Raw genomic sequence first — 19,951 nt, 5'->3', positions numbered from 1 at the left:
AGAATTAGACCATTCGGCCCATCAAGTCTGCTTCACCATTTCATCCTGGCTGATCCATTTTCCCTCTCAGCCCCAATCTCCTGCCTTCTCCCCGTATCCCTTCATGCCCCGACCAATCAGGAATCTATCAACCTCTGCCTTAAGTATACATAAAGACTTGGCCTTCACAGCCGCCTGTGGCAATGAATTCAACAGGTTCACTACCCTCTGGCTAAAGAATAATTTACTTTGAAATTTGAGCTTTACCCACCGGCACATCTTTGGACTGTGGGAGGAATCCAGAGCACCCGGAGGAAACCCACACGGTCACGGGGAGAACACACAAGCAGTGGCAGGAGTTATGCCACTGCACCACCATGATGCCCAGTAAACTCTGCTCAACAGACACAGACTGTTGAAGGAACTGGGCAGGTCAGGCAGCATCTATGGAGGCGAATAAACCGTCGACCTTACAGACTGAGGTGCTGCATCGGGATTGGAAAAGAAGGGAGCAGAAGCCAGAATAAAAAGATTGGGGGGCTGTGGAGCAGTGCAAGCTGGCAGGTTGTAGCAGGGAGGGTTGACCAGTGCTGATGAGCAGTTTTGGCCCGAAACATCAACTATTTATTCCCCTCCATAGATGCTGCATGACCTTCTGAGTTACTGCAGCATTTTGAATGCCTTGCTCAAGATTCCCAGAATCTCTTGCACTCCCATATCAAACACTCTCTGGGAAGAAACAGTCTGGGTTAGGTCCAGTGTGAATCTCCCTCTACACTGTCCCATCAAACACTCCCAGTGCAGAGACAGTATGAGTTAGATACAGAGTGAATCTCCCTCTACACTGTCGCATCAAACACTCCCAGTGCAGAGACAGTATGAGTTAGATACAGAGTGAATCTCCCTCTACATTGTCCCATCAAACACTCTCAGTGCAGAGATAGCATGGGTTAGATACAGAGTGAAACCCCCTCTACACTGTCCCATCAAACACTCTCAGTGCAGAGACAGTATGAGTTAGATACAGTGTGAATCTCCCTCTACATTGTCCCACCAAACACTCTCAGTGCGGAGACAGTATGAGTTAGATACAGAGTGAAACCCCCTCTACACTGTCCCACCAAACACACCAAGTGCAGAGACAGTCTGGGTTACATAGAGTTAAACTTCATCTACACTGTCCCATCAAACACTTTCAGTATGGATTAGATATTAAGTAAAGCTTCTTCAACAAACACCTCTCTATTTCTTTCCTCTGAAACCCTAATACATTTCTAAACCCCTCCCCCTCTCTTTCCTCCATTACCAGAATCCTTAAAGTTTCTTTGAGCTTTTGATCACCTGGTGTAATATCATCTAATGTTGCTTGATCACAGCTTTTGTGTTTTCGTTCTTCTGAGTCATCTTGGAGCTATGCGAATGCGGTTTACCATATTTGCTCTGACTCACTGACTCCTTTCCCGTTAAAGCCAAAGCCAACAGGAGCTTTTGTTGACCCCATAGAAGCCGCTGCAATTGAACATGTGGCCATCTTACCGGAACCCAGAAAGCCATGTTTACAAAATGCAAGCATTGTAAGAAAATGTAACTGTTGCATTGTGAACAAAGTCGCTGCAGAGACACTGAAGCTAGTGGATACAAGAGTGTTTTATTCAACAAAATGACACACTCTTGGAGGAAGAGGCCTGTTTGACCCAACACAACATGCCATTTTTATATGCTAAAGATCAAAGGCAATAGCAGGACAATTCTATAGTTACAATGTATCTACAGTGCTTCCTTTAAATTACATATAGTTGTCACACACCTCCTTCTTCGCGCCCATGCTCCAGACACCCAAAATGAATGTTAATCATTGATTGCAGCACCAGGAAACTATGGTTTAGGGCTGCATTTCAAATTTAATCTACAAATCTGAAGATTAGTTGCTGAAGGGAATATTTGCATTGTATCCTAACTCCAGAATATGCCCTAACAGTGACAATGCCCCCGACACAGTGAGTGTAACCAAGGAGCATCACCTAAATTTCAGGAATAAAGTATATTTTTAGGGAGAAAAAATCCCTCATCAGGTGTAACGTAACCGTGAGCCACAGAGAGCTCTCGGACAAGTGGGCGTTTGGTCAGAGAGGGAGGATTTCAGTAAGCTGGTTCGTTTGCAACTGTGAATGGCCCCCTTAGTGTAGTTGTGTTGGAGGAGGTCCAAGAGGAAATTGTCAGGTACACGGGAGTGAATATTTTGCAGGGCTGTAGGGAAAGAAAAGGAGGGATGTGGGATGGATGGGATTGCTTTGTTGGGAGCCAGAATGGACTCGGAGAGAGGAAGAGAAACATGGAAAGGTTTACAGACCGAATTTGAAGCATTGGGAAATGCTCAAGTTAAAAACAGAATGCCTTCATCTCTTATGTACAGTCAGTGGCTACTTTATCAGGTGTAGGAATGGAACCCAGCGTGGTCTTCTGCTGCTGGAGGCCACCCGCTTCCAGGTTCAACGAGCTATGCGTTTCAGAGATGTTCTTCAGCACACCACTCTTGTAATGTGTGGTTATCTGAGTTACTGTCTCCTTCCTGTCAGCTTGAACCAGTCTGGTCACTCTCCTCTGATCTTCCTCATTAACAAGGCATTTTCGCCCACAAAATTGCCGCTCACTGGATTTTTTTTTGTTTTCTCGCACCATTCTCTGTAAACTCCTGAGACTGTTGTGCGTGGAAATCCAAGATCAGTTTCTTCAAGTTCAAGGTTCAAGATTCAAGAACATACATTATCAAAGAATGTATAAATCATAACAACCTTGAGATTTGCTCGCTGACAGGTAGCCCACAAAGCAAGAAGCGTGGAAGAACCTAATTAAAGAAGAAAAAGAATAAAAATAAAAGACCAACACCAGCAAGAGGGAAAAAAACAAATCGTGTAAACAATCGAAGCAAACAACAGCATTCCGAACCAAAATTGATTCCTCAGATCCGAACCCCAGACAGCTCAGGGTAGGCCCAAAGCCTCGCTTATCAGTTCATCATATCAGCAGGCACGTAAGGGCAGTCTTCATAGCCTCGGCGCCATGGAGATCAGCACCGAGATACTCAAACCACCCCATCTGGCACCGACAATCATTCCACCCTCAAGGTTGCTTAGACGCCATCTCTTCCCCATTCCGAACAACAGCCGGACCTCTTGACCATGTCAGCATGCTCTTACGCTTCGTAACTGACTGGCCAGTTAGATATTTGCATTCATGAGCTGGTGCACAGGTGTACCTAATAAAGTGGCCACTGAATGTATATCTCCCTCATGCTGGGCCTCAACACGTTAGGTAATTTCACTTGTGACTACCGCCTGTTATCCTAGGAACACAGATTAGATACAGAGTGAGGCTTCGCTATCAGAGGCTGTCCGAGCACGGGTAGTGTGGCTTGAGAATGGGACTGAACTTCCTTTGCTTGCTTCACAGTCCTAGAATAGCTCCTGTAGATGTCGACTGATGAGAACTAAAGGTGATTTTGTGGCAGTGCTCCTGGCCGGTTTGGGAAAAAAAAGTGTTTTGAGACCTTCAAAAGCCGCATTTTCAGTTGAATGTGACTGTTTCCCTGGAGAGCTCTTTGCACTTCTAAGTATGTGACGTGTTCATTTGAACGGGGCAACAGTAGTTCAATATCCTGTCCAAAGGACAGAAGCTCCAGCAATGTTGAGCTTGGTTACGTGTTCGTTAGGCCGTGAAGATTTGACGAGAGGGGGAGGGCGTTGGGAAGGCCTGATGGAGTGGGCTAGAACAGTTTCCTCTAAGACCAGGTACCATAACTATCACAAGAGCCAGAGTACGAAGGCAAAGACAAGGGGTTCTGCAGATGCTGGAAATCCAAAGCAACGCACATGAAACGCTGGAGGAACTCAGCAGGTTAGACACCATCTACGGGAAAGAGTAAACAGTTGACATTTCGGGCCGAGGCCTTTCTTCAGGATTGAAAAGGAAGGGGGAGGGAGCCGGAATAAGAAGTTGGGGGGAGGGGAAAGAGGCCAGCTGGAAGGTGAGAGGTGAGGCCCGGTGGGTGGGAAAGGTGAAGGGCTGGGAAGGAAGGAATCTGATAGGAGAGGAGAGTGGACCAGAGGAGGAGGGGACCCAGGGGGAGGTAATAGATGAGAAGAAGTGAAAGGTCAGAGTGGGGAATAGAGGAAGGGAGGGAATTTGTCCAGCAGAAGGAGAAATCAATATTCATGCCATCAGGTTGGAGTGTACCCAGACAGATCCCTTTAGAACAGGGATGAGGAGGAATTTCCTCAGCACGAGGGTGGTGGATTTGTGGAACTTATTGCCAGTGGACGGTTGTGGAAGCCAGGTCACTGGGTGCGCTTAAAGGAGTTTTCCTCCAAGAGGACCACAACCTTGTTGTAGGGCGTGGAGGCTTGCGAGCCTCGACGACCCGGAGAGCTGAGCTGGCAGGAGTCAGGGCCTTGTGCTTTGATTCTAGGTAGGGTCACCCATGCCGGACAGATCAAAGGGTGGAGGCCAGGCTAAGAGAGGTCCACCGGTCCTCCAGGTTCAGGGCTAACAACCCTGAGTGGTCAAAAAAAAAATCAGCCATGATGGAATGGCAGAGCACACTCGACGGGCCGAATGGCCTGCATTGCTCCTATACTTCATGGGCTTATGGTCTTCAGATAAGTGGGCAGAGATTTAAAGGAGACGTGAGAGGCAGCACATTTGCGAGTAAGGTACCTGGCATGAGCTGCCAGGGGAAGCGGCCGGGGCGGGTACAGTCGCCGGGTTTGTGTGCAGTGCCTCACGATCTAGACCGCACGGCCCAGGAGGTCAATGTGACTTTAGAAAGGGAATCAGATAAACAATGGCAAGCAAAATCTTTGTGGGGCTATGGGTGGGGGGGTGGGGGTTTTCAGCAACTGCAGTACATCTTGTTTTTACAATGTTTGCATGCCTTCAATGCTTTTGACAGCTGTGACAGTCGTCAGACGAATTATTTAGGGAAATATAGTTCCTAGTTAGAAGCATCATGTGGGGATCTTGAATACTTTATGGCTGCAATAAAGAAATTTTACAACTGAAGTAACTTCGCGTATCAACAACAGGTGCAATGCCACAAGCAGAAGTTCTCAATGACCAAGCAGTTTCATTCTGATTCCCATTCCCATTCCAACATGTCAATCCGCTGCCTCCTCTTGTGTCAAGATGAGGCCGTCCTCCGAGTGGGGGAACAGCACCTTATATTCCATCTGGGTAGCTCCGGATCCCCTCCTCCCTCCCGCTGTCCTCTGGTCCACTCTCCTCTCCTATCAGATTCCTTCCTCTCCAGCCCTTGACTTTCCCACCAACCTGGCTTCACCTGTCACCTTCCAGCTAGCCTCCTTCTTCCCCCCCCCACAACCTTTTTATTCTGGCATCTTCCCCCCTTCCTTCCCAGTCCTGAAGAAGAGTCTCGGCCCAAAACATCAGCTGTTGATTCATTTCCGTAGATGCTACCTGACCTGCTGAGTTCTTCCAGCACCTTAAGACTGTTGCTTCAGATCTGTCTGTAGGTTGGTTATAGGTTCTTTTTGCCATGGGGCAATACAATATTGGAGTCCTGCAGTGACTCTAAAGAGATTCCTTGCACAGCTCCTTTCTGGACCTTGGGGGTGGTGTGTGTGTGTGTGTGTGTGTGTGTGTGTGTGCACGCGTGGAGCTTGTGTGTTCCCCGTGTGACTGCATGGCTTTCCTCCGAGTGCTCCAATTCCCTCCTACAACCCAAAGATGGGCAGTTTGGTCAACTAATTGGCTGCTTCTCCATCTGGTATGGGAGCAGTAGAGATCGGACTGCAAGCTCCTACAAAGGACTGTGAGAAAGGCTGAGAGGATCATAGGGGTCTCCCTACCGTCCATCGGGGCATTTATCAGGAGCTGTGTACGCAGGGCCCTCAGTATTATCAAGGATCCCACCCATCCATCCAGCATCCTCTTTGACTTTCCATCATCAGGCAGGAGACTCCGATGCATAAAGACAAGAACGGTCAGGATGGGAAACAGTTTCTTCCCTCAGGCCGTCAGGCTTCTGAACTCCCTGCTGCATTGCATTTGAAATGTCATGGGTTAATCTGTTCTGTACCCTACACTATTTAATTTAAGCACTTTAACTTGGTTTATTTATGTGCAATTCATTTGTAGATTTAATTCTAGGTCATTGTGTGTTATGTGTACTACTGCGCTTTACACCCTGATCAGCAGAAATGTCTCGATTGACGGTGTACATGTATATAGTTCAATTACCATAAACTTGACTTAACTTGCCGTATCTGGTTAAGGGACAGAACCATGGGGGGTGGGGGGAACTGAAATGGGATATGAGCAGCTCGATAGTCGTTAGAATCAGAATCAGGTTTCATATCACCGGCATATGTTGTGAAATTTGTTAAACTTTGCAGCAGCAGTACAATGAAATACATGATAATAGAGGAAATGAACTGTGAATTACAGTTACTATATATACTGAATACTTAAATAAGGAGTGCAAAAACAAATTTTTGAAAAAAGCAATGAGGTAGTGTTCATGGGTTCAATGTCCATTCAGAAATCAGATGGCAGAGGGGAAGAAGATGTTCCTAAATCATTGAGTGTGTGTCTTCAGGCTCCTGTACTTCCTTCCTGATGAGAACAAGACATGTCCTGGGTGGTGGGGGTCCTTAGTGATGGACGCTGCCTTTCTGAGACACCGCTCCTTGAAGATGTCCTGGATACTACGGTGCCCATGATGGAGCTGACTGAGTTTACAACTCTCTGCAGCTTCTTTAAATCCTGTGCAGTAGCCCCCACCCCACCCACCTCCATTACCGGATGCAGCCAGTTAGAATACTCTCCACAGTACATCAGTAGAAATTTGCAAGTGTCTTTGGTGACATACCAAATCTCCTCTAACTCCCAATGAAATATAGCCGCTGTTGTGCCTTCTTTGTAGCTGCATCGATACGTTGGGTCCAGGTTAGATCCTCAGAGATATTGACTCCCAGGAACTTGAAACTGCTCACTCTCTTTACCTCCAATCCCTCTCTGAGGACTGGTGTGGGTTAGAAACATAGAAAACCTACAGCACAATACAGGCCCTTCAGCCCACAATGCTATGCCAAACATGTACTTACTTTAGAAATTGCCTAGGATTACCCACAGCCCTCTATTTTTCTGAGCTCCATGTACCTGTCCAGGAGTCTCTTAAAAGACCCTATCGTATCCACCTCCACCATCGCCGGCAGCCCATTCCAGGCACTCACCACTCTCTGTGTAAAAAACTTACCCCTGACATCTCCTCTGTACCTACTCCCCTGCACCTTAAAACTGTGTCCTGTCGTGTTAGCCATTTCAGCCCTGGGAAAAAGCCTCTGACTATCCACACGGTCAATGCCTCTCATCATCTTATACACCTCTATCAGGTCACCTCTCATCCTCCGTCGCTCCAAGGGGAAAATGTGTCCTCCCGTCTTACCCTTTCTGAAGTCCACAATCAGTTATTTGGTCTTGCTGATGTTGAGCGCAAGGTTGAATCCAAATGTCCTGATCACATGCTGACGCTGTGTGGAAAAATCCTCAGTCAACGTACCACTTTGTACCCTCATCCACCCTCGCACTGGTAAGTGGCAAGAATCGTTCACATCAAACAAGTCCCAGGCAATCGTGATCTGCAGCAAGGGAGAGTCCTCTCACCCGTCCATGGTATTAGGATCCCAGAGCACTACAGGACAGGGAAGCAGGCCCTTCAGCCCATTTACTCCATGCCAAACTGTTATCCTGCCTAGTTCCTTCGACCTGCACTGGGACCATCGCCCTCCATTCCCCTCCCATCCATGTACTCACCCAAACTTATCTGAAATGTTGCAGTCGAATCCACAGCCACCACTTCTGCTGGCAGCTCGTTCCTCACTCTCCCCGAATAACTTACACCTCAGGTTCCCCTTAAGTGTTTCACCTTTCACCCTTGGCTCATGACCTCTAGTTCTACTCTGATCCAACCTCAGTGGAAAAAGCCTGCTTGCACCTACCCTGTCTATACCCCTCATAATTTTGCATACCTCCATCAAATCTCCTCTCATTCTCCTACGCTCCAGGGAATAAGTCCTAACCTATTTCCCTATAACTCAGGTCCTCAAGTCCCAGTAACTCCTTGGTAAATTTCCCCTGTACTCCTTCAATCTTATTGATACCTTTCCTGTAGGTAGGTGACCAAAACTGCACACAATACTCTAAATTAGGCCTCACCAACGTCTTATACAACTTCAGCATTACATCCCATCTCCTGTACTCAGTGCTCTGATTTATGAAGGCCAATGTGCCAAAAGCTCTCCTTTATGGCCCTATTTACCTGTGACGCCTTTTGCAAGGATCTCTGAATCTGTATTCCGAGATGTCTTCGTTCTACCGCACTCCCCAGAGCCTGACCAAGCCAGGGTAAGACCCTCTTTGGTTTGTCCTCCCATCTGAAATAAAATAATTAGTTTGAGTACCAAAATGTGCTGGCGAAACATTTCACTGTGTCCAGCAGTGGCCTTTTGTAGCTGCAGATGATCAGGAGTTTTCCATGGCTTCAATAACACACCACAACGCTGTGACTCCCAGAACAAGTGGAACAAACTGCACACCATCCTAACTTAGAAATATTGAGCTTTTCCCAAATCTTGTAAATCCCGGGATCCCTACACAACATTCGCACCATAGTTTACTGCTGAGAGTATCCCGACCGGCTGCATTGCGGTCCGGGACGGCGACTCAAATGCGCAGGAACGTAAGAAGCTGCGGAATGTAGTGGTCACAGCCCAATGCATCACGGGCCCATCCCTTCCCACCATCGGTAATCTCTACAGGGGGCGCTTCCTCAAAAGGCAACATCCACCATCAAAGATCTCCACCATCTTCTTGAAGCCTCACACCACCAGGATCAAGAGCAGTTACTTCCCTTCAAACCGCTGGGTTCTCGACCAGCCAGCCCAGCCCGTTTCTCTGGAGTTCCACGACACTGTGACCGCTTTGCATTAAGGTGGGGGAAAAGCGGCTGGCGTCACGCCTGGCAGCTGTGAGGTGGAGGTTGGATTTGCACCGCTGTCCGTCCTCTCCGTGACCATGCTGATTTCCTCTGGGCTCTCCAGTTCCCTCCCACGTTCCAAAGGCGCACGGGTTCGGGTGAGTGAGCTGTGTTGTTGGTGGAAGCATGGTGACACTTGGGAACTGCCCCCAGCACCACCCTCGGTGACATAATTTGACGCAAACGACGCACTTCCCTCTGCACCTGACAAATAAAACTCACCTCTTTTTTTTCCTCTTTGTCCCAACTGTTGTTTCCTGCGAAAATTGCGTTTAATCTCTGTTTAATTTGCTTTTCTTGGCAAAAGTTGTGTATCTGATGCTGCTGCAAGTGAGTTTTTCATTGCACCTGTACACACATGGACGAAGTTCAAAGTGAATTTATTATCAAACAGCGCTCTGTGTTACCGTTTTCAGTTTCTAGTGGGCACTCACAGTAGAACAAAGAAATACAACAGTCAAACGACACACAGCAAAAACCAACAAATCGACATATGCAGATATAGTTGGGAAGTACAGCAAAAGCCTTAGGCACCCTAGCTTATATATATGTGTCTAAGGTTTGTGCACAGAACGGCAGATAGAGAGTCTGATTGGTAATACTGAGAACGTGAGGTGTAGAGTCCTTGAAAGTGAGTCCAAAGGTCGTGCCTTATGAGCCTGATTGAATTTTTTGAGGATGTGACTGAACACATTGATGAAGATACAGCCGTAGATGTAGTGTATATGGATATTAGCAAGGCATTTGATAAGGTACCCCATGCAAGGCTTATTGAGAAAATAAGGAGGCATGGGATCCAAGGGGACATTGCTTTGTGGATCCAGAACTGGCTTGCCCACAGAAGGCAAAGAGTGATTGTAGACGGATCATATTCTGCATGGAGGCCGGTGACCAGTGGTGTGCCTCAAGGAGCTGTTCTGGGACCCCTACTCTTTGTGATTTTTATAAATGACCTGGATGAGGAAGTGGAGGGATGGGTTAGTAAATTTGCTGATGACACAAAGGTTGGGGTTGTTGTGGATAGTGTGGAGGACTGTCAGAGGTTACAGCAGGACATCAATAGGATGCAAAACTGTGCTGAGAAGTGGCAGATGGAGTTCAACCCCGATAAGTGTGAGGTGATTCATTTTGGTAAGTCAAACATGATGGCAGAATAGAGTATTAATGGTAAGACTCTTGGCAGTCTGGAGGATCAGAGGGATCTTGGGGTCCGAGTCCATAGGACACTCAAAGCTGCTGCGCAGGTTGGCTCTGTGGTTAAGAAGGCATACGGTGCATTGGCCTTCATCAATCGTGGGATTGAGTTTAAGAGCCGTGAGATAATGTTACAGCTGCACTGGACCCTGGTCAGACCCCACTTGGAGTACTGTGCTCAGTTCTGGTCGCCTCACTGCAGGAAGAATGTGGAAACTATAGAAAGGGTGCAGAGAAGATTTACAAGAATGTTGCCTGGATTGGTGAGCATGCCTTATGAGAATAGGTTGAGTGAACTTGGCCTTTTCTCCTTGGAGCGATGGAGGATGAGAGGTGACCTGATAGAGGTGTATAAGATGATGAGAGGCATTGATCATGTGGATAGTCAGAGGCTTTTTCCCAGGGCTGAAATGGCCAACACGAGAGGGCACAGTTTTAAAGTGCTGGGAAGTAGGTACAGAGTGGCTGTCAGGGGTAAGTTTGTTATGCAGAGAGTGGTGAGTATGTGGAATTGGCTGCCGGCGATGGTGGTGGAGGCAGATACGATAGGGTCTTTTAAGAGGTTCCTGGACAGGTACATGGAGCTTCGAAAGATGTAGGGTTCTGGGTAACCCTAGCTAATTGCTAAAGTAAGTACATGTTCGGCACAGCATTGTGGGCCGAAGGGCCTGTATTGTGCTGTAGGGTTTCTGTGTTCTATGTTCTAACAAGTTAGGAGCTATGAAGAATTTGAAGGTATCGACAACCATCTTGAATGTTACAATGAAAACGATTTACTGGAATCCACTGTGAACCCACGGGAGCAGGTGGCGGATGGTCGTGTGAGCAGCCGGAGCAGATCGCAAGTCCTGGTTATGTTTCTGCTGACTCCAGGCAGACAACCTCTGAAGAGTCTTGATAATGGCTGGGGGGGTCACCCAGTAAAGACACTGCCCAGAAGAAGGCAATGCCAAACCTCTATTTGGAAAAAATTGCTGAGAACAATCATGGTCGTGAGACCATGATCACCTACATCATACCACATGGCACATAATGATGATGACTGTAGTGTTTGTGGGTTCATTATCCATTCAGAGATCTGATGGCGGAGGAGAAGAACCTGATGTTGAATATGTATGTTCAGGCTCCTGTAGCTCCTCACTAATGGTAGAGTGAGCAATTTCAAATTCCTTGGTGTCGGTATCTCTGGGCCCAACATATTGATGCAGCCACAAAGAAGGCACGACAGCAGCTATATTTCATTCAAGGTTTGAGGAGGAGTGGTATGTCACCCAAAACACACGGAAATTCCTACAGGTCTACTGTGGAGAGCATTCTGACTGGCTGCATCACCGTCTGATATGGGAGTGTGGGGGCTACTGCACAGGATCGAAGTAAGCTGCAGAGAGTTGTAAACTCAGTCAGCTACATCACGGGCACCAGCCTCCGTAGTGTCCAGGACATCTTCAAGGAGCGGTGTCTCAGAAAGGTGGTGTCGGTCATTAAGGACCCCCGTCACCCAGGCCATGCCTTGTTCTCATTGCTACCATCAGGGAGGAGGTACAGAAGCCTGAAGGCACACACTCAATGATTCAGGAACAATTTCCTCCCCTTAGCCATCCAATTTCTGAATGGACACTGAACCCATGAGCCCTACCCCACTACTTTCAGTTTTTGCACTACTTATTGAAGTAGTCTCCCAGTGGAGGTTGGTTGTAGGGGATTGGTAGCCCGTTCCTTAGTTAGAGCCTTAAGCATTTTGGGCATCGAGGGAGAGAGGAAGAGGAGAGCCATCCGCAGTACCACCGATGCGGCAGAGAGGGCCTCAAGATGGCTGTGGCTCAAAAGAGGGGAGCCATGGAGTCATAAGTAGCCAGCCATCTGGACACAAGCTGGGGTCTGATCAGCCCCGGCTGGGTCACCTGGAGGAGGTTGTATGATGTTGAAAGACCCGAAACACCCGATGATTCCAGCAACATCACTGAAGATGTGGCCAGAAGCATCAACAGACGTATGTACACAGTTAACTATTCTATATATATTTACTGTAATTCATAATTTTTTTCTCGACTATCGTGTATTACGTTGTACTGCCACTGCAAAGTCAACAAATCCCACGACTTACGCCGGTGATTTTAAATCTGATTTGGATTCTGAATGGAAGAGGTCATATTCAGGGTGGTGGTGATGGGTTAATAAGTCCTTAACGGCCCGGGACAATGCAAAACCACTCTCTACAGCTTCTTCCGGTTCTTTCAAAGTTTCAAGAATTCGACGTGCATTGGAATTACCCGTACCAGACCATGATGCAACCCGTCTGGATACTTTCAGCACTACATCTGTAGAAGCTTGTTAGAGGGCTCCATGACAGGCAGGATCTGTCGGAGAGCGTAGTCACTGGCGTCCTTTCCTAATGATTGCATGCTGGAGCATGTCCCTCTGTGAACGATTTTAAACAACGTCTCCTGTTCTGACATGATTGTCACGCCTTCACTAAAAGAGCACTCAAAGCTGTGCTGACTGGCTTGTTTAAAATTTCTAACCGTGGCATATTAGTCCTCTAAAGGAGGGGGAGGTATAGGAGAGCTTGTAGAATTAGCAGCGATGATGAGAGGCACTGTTAGTACATGGATAATTTTATACGCTGCAGCCTCCAAGTCCAGTTCTGTTTAAACATATGTATTTTATCAGGAATATGCGAACTCCTACAAGCACAGAAAGCGTAATGAATGTTTGTTTATATTAGAGCCCCACATTAAGTACATATTTACACACAGTAATCTCCGCAGTTTAATTCCCTTCTCTAAACGCAGGCTTGAGTATCTTTATACTCCTTCGTTTTCTGGCCTTTCAGTAATTAAGCCCAGGGCACAGGCCAAAGAGCTGGGAGTAGTTTCCCACCAGCCATCCAGCTGACCTGGCTTCTCGTGACTGCGTTCACTCCACGCACTAATTAATGATTTGTGAGGATTAATTACCTGCGGAAAAGGGATTTCCAGATTCGAGCCCCATGGACCATGTGGAACCAGTCCACGCTGATTTAGAACCTACTCTCAGTGGCCACTTTATTAGGGACGTCCCGTATGTAACAGTGAACAAAAGTCAGCGGAGAGACACTGAAGCTAGTGGACATAGAAATGCTTTATTCAACAAAAAGGAGCCACTCCTGAAGGAAGAGGCCTCCCAGCCCAATATTACATGACATTTTTATATGCTAAAGATCAAAGGTAGCAGCAGGACCATTCTATAGTTACAATGTATCTACAGTGCTTCCTTTAGATTACATGTAGTTTTCAATCACCTCCCTCTTCATGCCCACAATGTATGTTAAGCAGCATTGTCTGGTTTGCAATCAACTCCAGATAAACTACTATTTTAAATTCAATCTACAATCCACTTTCATGTCTGGTGAAATTATTATTTGTTTAATACCCTAACTCCAGAATACACTCTTAACACCTCCTCTCCCTGTATGTGGTCGGTCATGGTCTTCTCCTGCTGTAGCCCATCCACTTCAAGGTTCGACGTGCTGTGTGTTCAGAGATGCTCTTCTGCACCCCACCATTGCGTTGTTGTCGTTCCCTTTCACTCTTTGTGGGACATCGGGCGACGTTTTTGCCGTTTCCATAGCAGTTGGCTGTTGTTTACGAGGCCGAGTCACTAACCCGACGCTCAACGCAGCACGGGTGGAAAGCGCGCAAGGAGCCGACCGGATTCCAGCCTGGGACCATGCGCCTCGAAGTCCGGTGCTGATACCCTGACACCACCAGTCAGCTACACCACTGTTGTAATGTGTGGTTATTTGAGCTACAGTCAACTTGAACCTCTCTCATTAACAGGGTGTTTTCACCTACAGAACTGCCGCTCACTGGATGTTTTTTGTATCATTCTCCATAAACTCTACACTAGTGGTTCCCAACCTTTTTTGTGTCATGGACCCCTATCATTAACCGAAGGGTCCATGGGCCCCAAGTTGGAAACCCCTGCTCTAGAGACTGTTGTGTATGAAAATCCCAGGAGGTCAGCAGTTGCTGAGATACTCAAACCACCCCGTCTGGCACCAACAATCATCCCACGGTCAAAGTCACTTACATCACCCTTCTTCCCCATTCTGATGTTTGGTCCAAACAACAACTGAATCTTGACCATGCCTGCATACCTTTTATGTACTGAGTTGCTGCCACATGATTGGCTGATTAGATATTTAGTCATAGTCATAGTCATACTTTATTGATCCCGAGGGAAATTGGTTTTGGTTACCGTTGCACCAACCAAGAATAGAGTTTAAATATAGCAATATAAAACCATAAATAATTAAATAGTAATATGTAAATTATGCCAGGAAATAAGTCCAGGACCAGCCTATTGGCTCTGGGTGTCTGACCCTCCAAGGGAGGAATTGTAAAGTTTGATGGCCACAGGCAAGTATGACTTCCTATGACGCTCCGTGTTGCATCTCAGTGGAATGAGTCTCTGGCTGAATGTACTCCTGTGCCCACCCAGTACATTATGTAGTGGATGGGAGACATTGACCAAGATGGCATGCAATTTGGACAGCATCCTCTTTTCAGACACCACCATCAGAGAGTCCAGTTCCATCCCCACGACATCACTGGCCTTACGAATGAGTTTGTCGATTCTGTCGGTGTCTGCTACCCTCAGCCTGCTGCCCCAGCACACAACAGCGAACATGATAACACTGGCCACCACAGACTCATAGAACATCCTCAGCATCGTCCGACAGATGTTAAAGGACCTCAGTCTCCTCAGGAAATAGAGACGTTTAACAATCAGGTGTAGAGGTGTATCTAATAACGTGGCCGCTAATTGTAGAAGGTAGGACGGTACAGCAGTGGCCAGGCCATTTGACCCACATTATTGAAGCCAATTTGTGCTAAGTGTCCTCCTCTGTATCATGCCCACCCCTCCATTCCCTTCTTGTGCCTTGTCAGTGCTTCTCTAGAAGTAAGAGCCACACTCTGAATATGGGGCAGGGAGAAATTTCTTCACTCCAGAATACAAGCCTTTATAATTATTCAGTCAAAGAGGGTGAGGGGATGAGGTACTCGGCTAGAGTTTTGGAAGAAAGGGATCAGATGATGTGGGGAATGAACGTGAACAGAGGTTATCGGCTATGGTCTTATTGAACGCTGGAAGGGAGCCGAGCCCATTCAATTCACTGGCAAAGGCAGAGTATGAGGAACATTTGGCGGCTTTGGGCCTGTTCTCGCTGGACTTTATTTGAATGAGGAGGATCTCATTAAAACCTACCAAATAGTGAAAGGCCTAGAGAGAGTGGATGTGGAGAGGATGTTTCTTATCACGGAGGAGCCTCACACTAGAGGGCACAGCCTCAGAATAGAAGAACGACCCTTTAAATAGAGATGAGGAAGCATTACTTTATCCAGAGGGTGTGAATCTGTGGAATTCACTACTAGAGACAGCTGTGGAGGCCGTCATTGGGTATATTTAAAACGGAGGTTGATAGATTCTTCACCTATAAGGGTGTCAAAAGTTAGGTGGGGAATGGGGTTGAGAGGGAAAATAAATCAGCCTTGATGGAATGGTGGTGCAGACTCGATGGGCCAAATGGCCTAAAATCTGCTCCTATGTCATATGGTCTTAAAATAGAAAAAAAACTGCCCCTTTCACACCCCAAATACTGCAACCAGCTCCTTTGCAAGCAGACAATCATAGTTCAGCCCCCAACCTTTCCCGCTCTTGATATCTTTAATCTCGGTCGTTTAATTTACTTTGTGGAGAATCGACTTTTAGTCTCAAATAAATACATTGGCACAGAATGGCCATTTAACAGCACATGTGGAAATTGATAAGGCCTACCTGAAGATGTGGTTTATACTTGGAATAACGTACACAAAATAATCAAACCCTGGCTGGAGTTCAGTGCTGTAATCTTTCCCTAATCTTCTCGGTTCCAACTTTCTTCCTTTTTAAACTGTTATGCGGAGCCAAGTTATAAACCGCAAGTGAACAAACACCTTTCCAAGAATATACAGTGGAATTGATTTTGCAATAGTGTAAGCAACCTCCTTGAGATTCAGCAGCAGGGCTGGAAATTCCTATAAATGGTATTAGAAATACCGACTGTCCTTGTGTTAAGGGACAATGCAGATAGGGTACATTCAGTATACCTCCAGTACTTAATAAAGTGGCCATTGAGTGTGCCTTCATGGTCCTCTACTGCTGGAAGGTTTGACGTGTTATGTTTTCCGAGTTGCTCTTCCGCACACTGCTGTTGTAACGTGTGTTTATCTGAATTGCTGTCGTCTTCCTGACAGCTTGAATCAGTCTGGCCATTTACCTCTGACCTCTCTCATTAACAAGGCGTGTTCACCCACAGACTTCCGCTCACTGGATGTCTCTCTTTTGTCTTTCGCACCATTTTCCGAAAACTTTGTAGACCGTCACGCGTGAAGACCCCACGAGATTTCAGACCAAACATCAGAATGGGGAAGAAGTGAGATCTCAGAGACTTTGCCTGTGGAAAGATTGTTGGTGCCAGATGGGGTGGTTTGGCTATCTCAGAAACTGCTGGGATTTTCATGCATAACCGCCTCTAGAGTTTACAGAGAATAGTGCAAGAAACAAAGAAAAACATCCAGTGAGCGGCAGTTCTGTAGGCGAAAACGTCTTGTTAATGAGAGAGATCAGAGGAGAATGATCGGACTGGTAAAAATTGTCAGGAAGGCGATAGTAACTGATGTAACGCTCAGGCTATCGTCTCGTGTTTATCTCGGTGAAACCCCGTCTGCCCGGCAAACCGTGTCTCATATTTGCGTAGTTGTTGTGTAACGCCACCTGGTACAAACTCACACATCCAATATCAGACAGAACACAATGTACGATTTACAGATTACACTTTATAGATCTTACTGGAACTATGTAATTAATAGAGATACAATATAAAAGGAAAGTAAAAGGCGCCAAACTTATCAGAGTTCAACCACTTCGTGCACAACCGTTGGAGCTCAATTAATGGGGTCTTCGATCCACCGCCGACCTCCTCGACCCGCCGCCTGGGACCAACCGCAGTGGTCGACCAGAGCGCGTCCAGCACGTCCTTCCTCTTCAGTTCTCCTCCCGATAAAGCCCCGCGATCCTCAGCTCTGCACACACATACAAGATAGCATAACATGACTTCCGCTGGCGAGCAAACGAATACAACTTCCATTATCACTAAGTATAACCCAAACATGCTGCCACAGAGAACTCCTTACTCAGCAGTTAACAGTACGAGAAACCATTTTACTTTAACACTTCAGAGAAGTCATTTTGTAATAGGCAATTAACGGGTAACAGTCCATCGAATATTACTGAGAACCCTACACTCAGATAATGTGCTCCCCCATTACATCATGGCTGATTTATTATCTCTCCCTGAACCCCGTTCCCCCGCTTGCTTCCCATAACACTCGATACCCTTGCTAATCAAGAACCTGTCAACCTCAGCTTTAAAATACTTGCCCCCCCCCAACTCCACAACCATCTGTGGCAATGAATTCCACAGATTCACCACCTACTGGCTAAAGAAATTCCTACTCATCTCTGTTAGAAACAGAGAAAACCTACAGCACAATACTGGCCCCTTCGCCCACAAAGTTGTGCCGAACATGTTCCTACCTTAGAAATTACTAGGCTTACCCATAGCCCTCTATTTTTCTAAGCTCCATGTACCTATCCAGGAGTCTCTTAAAAGACCCTATCATATCCACCTCCACCACTGTTGCCGGCAGCCCATTCCACACACTCACCACTCTCTGTGTAAATAAAGTTACCCCTGACATCTCCTCTGTGCCTGCTTCCCAGCACCTTAAACCTGTGTCCTCTTGTGGCAACCATTTCAGCCCTGGGAAAAATACCTCTGTTCTAAAGGGACGTCCTTGAGGCTGTAGGTTCCTCTACTATAGAAAACATCCTGTCCACGTCCACTTTATCTGGGCCATTCAGTATTTGATAGGTTTCAATGAGATCTCCCCTCACTCTTCTGAACTCCGCCGAGCACAGGCCCCAAGCCATTAAATGCTTGCCGTACGTTAACCCTTTTGTTCCCGAGGTCATGCTGGTAAACCTCCTCTGGACCCTCTCCAATGCCGGCACATCCTTTCTTAGATAAGAGGCCCAAAGTGGAAAACACAGGTTAATTTCTGTGTTTATATGCAAAGGTAATTAAAAGAAAAGCAGCAAAGGGATGATTTGTTAGGCCGTAGCAAGCTGTCCTTGGCAACGATTATGAAAGGGATGCTTGGGCCATGACAGCATTTACCAGAATAATACCAGCGCTCCCAGCTTGTTTACTTCACTGCAAACGTACGTTGTTGAAGGAGAGCCTCGGAAATGTTTTTCTAAAGTGCATGAGATTGGAACTATCTGTAGAAGGCAGAGGCGTTTAGAAAGGGTAGAATGAATGGCAGAGGTGGCCTGACATCGACCCATACAGAATCAGATTTAAAATTACTGACATAGTGTAGGTCTTTAAATTTTTTTTTTGGCAGCAATGCAATACAGCAAAAGCAAACTATAAATTACTGTAAGTTCATGTTCAAGTTTAATTGTCATTCAACCATACACATCTGTACAGCCAGGCAAAACAGTGTTCTTCCAGGTACCAAGGTACAAAATACTATACATAAAGTCATACACAGCGTATAAAGTTACGATCCAGCACATACAATTACAAAGTCATGTTAGCACAAATCCCTGAGTCACACAGCCTGAAGGCTGATGGCGCATGGGATGTTGTTCTGAAGCCATGTCTCCGCAAGAAGAAGTGCGCAGCAGTTCCTCATCTCACACTGGGTCAGCCGCAGATGAAGGCAATCTGCCCTGTCGTCCAAGGAGCGAGCACTGGAGAGCAGTGCCGACGGGAGAGCCGGCCTGCAGGGGCCAATCCCCAAACCAGCACCGATTCCATCACGCCCGCCGTTCCTCCGTTCTCTGCCGCAGCCGCTCCTCCCCTGGGTGGCTGTAACAGGCGGCACTAGGACCTAGTCCATGCAGCAACAACCATGGCCAGGCAGCTCTCTCACCATCAGTCTTCCCAATGAAATATAACAAATATGTAAGTAAAAATTAAATTAAATGAATAGTTCAAATAGAGAGCAAAAATATTGAGGTAGTGTTCATTGGTTTGATGTCCACTCAGAAATTGGACGGCAGAGGGGAAGAAGCTGTTCCTGAAACATTGAGTGTGTGTCCTCAGGCTCCTGTACCTCCCCCATGACAGGAACAATGAGGAGAGGGCATGCGCTGGGTAAGGGAGTCCTTAATGACGGATACCATCTTTATTGAGGCATTGTCTTCTGAAGATGTTCTCGATGGTATGGAAGCTACTGATCATGATGGAGCTGGCTGAGTCTGCAACCTTCTGCAGCTTTTTCTGATCCTGTGCAGTGTCCCCCACCTCCCCGAACTAGATGGTGGAGCAACCAGTTAAAATTCTGTCCACGGTATATCTGTAGAAGTTTGCTGGGGTGTTTGGTGACAGACCAAATGTTCTCAAACTCCTAATGGATTATGAGCTGCTTCAGGATAGATCTTCAGAGATGTCGACGCCCACGCCCACGCTCTCCGCTGCTGACCCCTCGATGCGCTCCTCTTCCTGAAGTCCACTTGGACTTCCTCTCCAGAGGAAAGTCTTGGAGGGCTTGGCAGCCCGAGACCCAAGTTCCTAAGCCCTGAAGCCTTCTGTGAACCTACAAGGATCAAGGATCCAGGACCAACTTTCTC

The 19,951-nt window shown here is 46.8% G+C and overlaps 1 protein-coding gene and 1 long non-coding RNA gene across 3 annotated transcripts in view; one reads left to right on the top strand and one right to left on the bottom strand.

The window, feature by feature from the left end:
• Nucleotides 1–19,951, top strand: part of dnajc4 (DnaJ (Hsp40) homolog, subfamily C, member 4) — a 274,705-nt gene that overhangs the window by 205,651 nt on the left and 49,103 nt on the right. The gene's annotated exons all lie outside the window — the stretch shown is intronic.
• LOC140188872 (uncharacterized) lies at nucleotides 1,651–18,373 on the bottom strand. The gene is made up of 3 exons (XR_011883411.1): nucleotides 18,085–18,373; nucleotides 17,155–17,331; nucleotides 1,651–2,824 (listed from the first exon to the last, which is right to left on the bottom strand). It is a non-coding gene; the product is annotated as an uncharacterized lncRNA (long non-coding RNA).

Source organism: Mobula birostris, chromosome 28, assembly GCF_030028105.1.
Source record: "Mobula birostris isolate sMobBir1 chromosome 28, sMobBir1.hap1, whole genome shotgun sequence".
NCBI classification, from domain to species: domain Eukaryota; kingdom Metazoa; phylum Chordata; class Chondrichthyes; order Myliobatiformes; family Myliobatidae; genus Mobula; species Mobula birostris.
The sequence above is the reverse complement of the archived record's forward strand: the minus strand, read 5'-3'. Positions and strand labels throughout refer to the sequence as shown.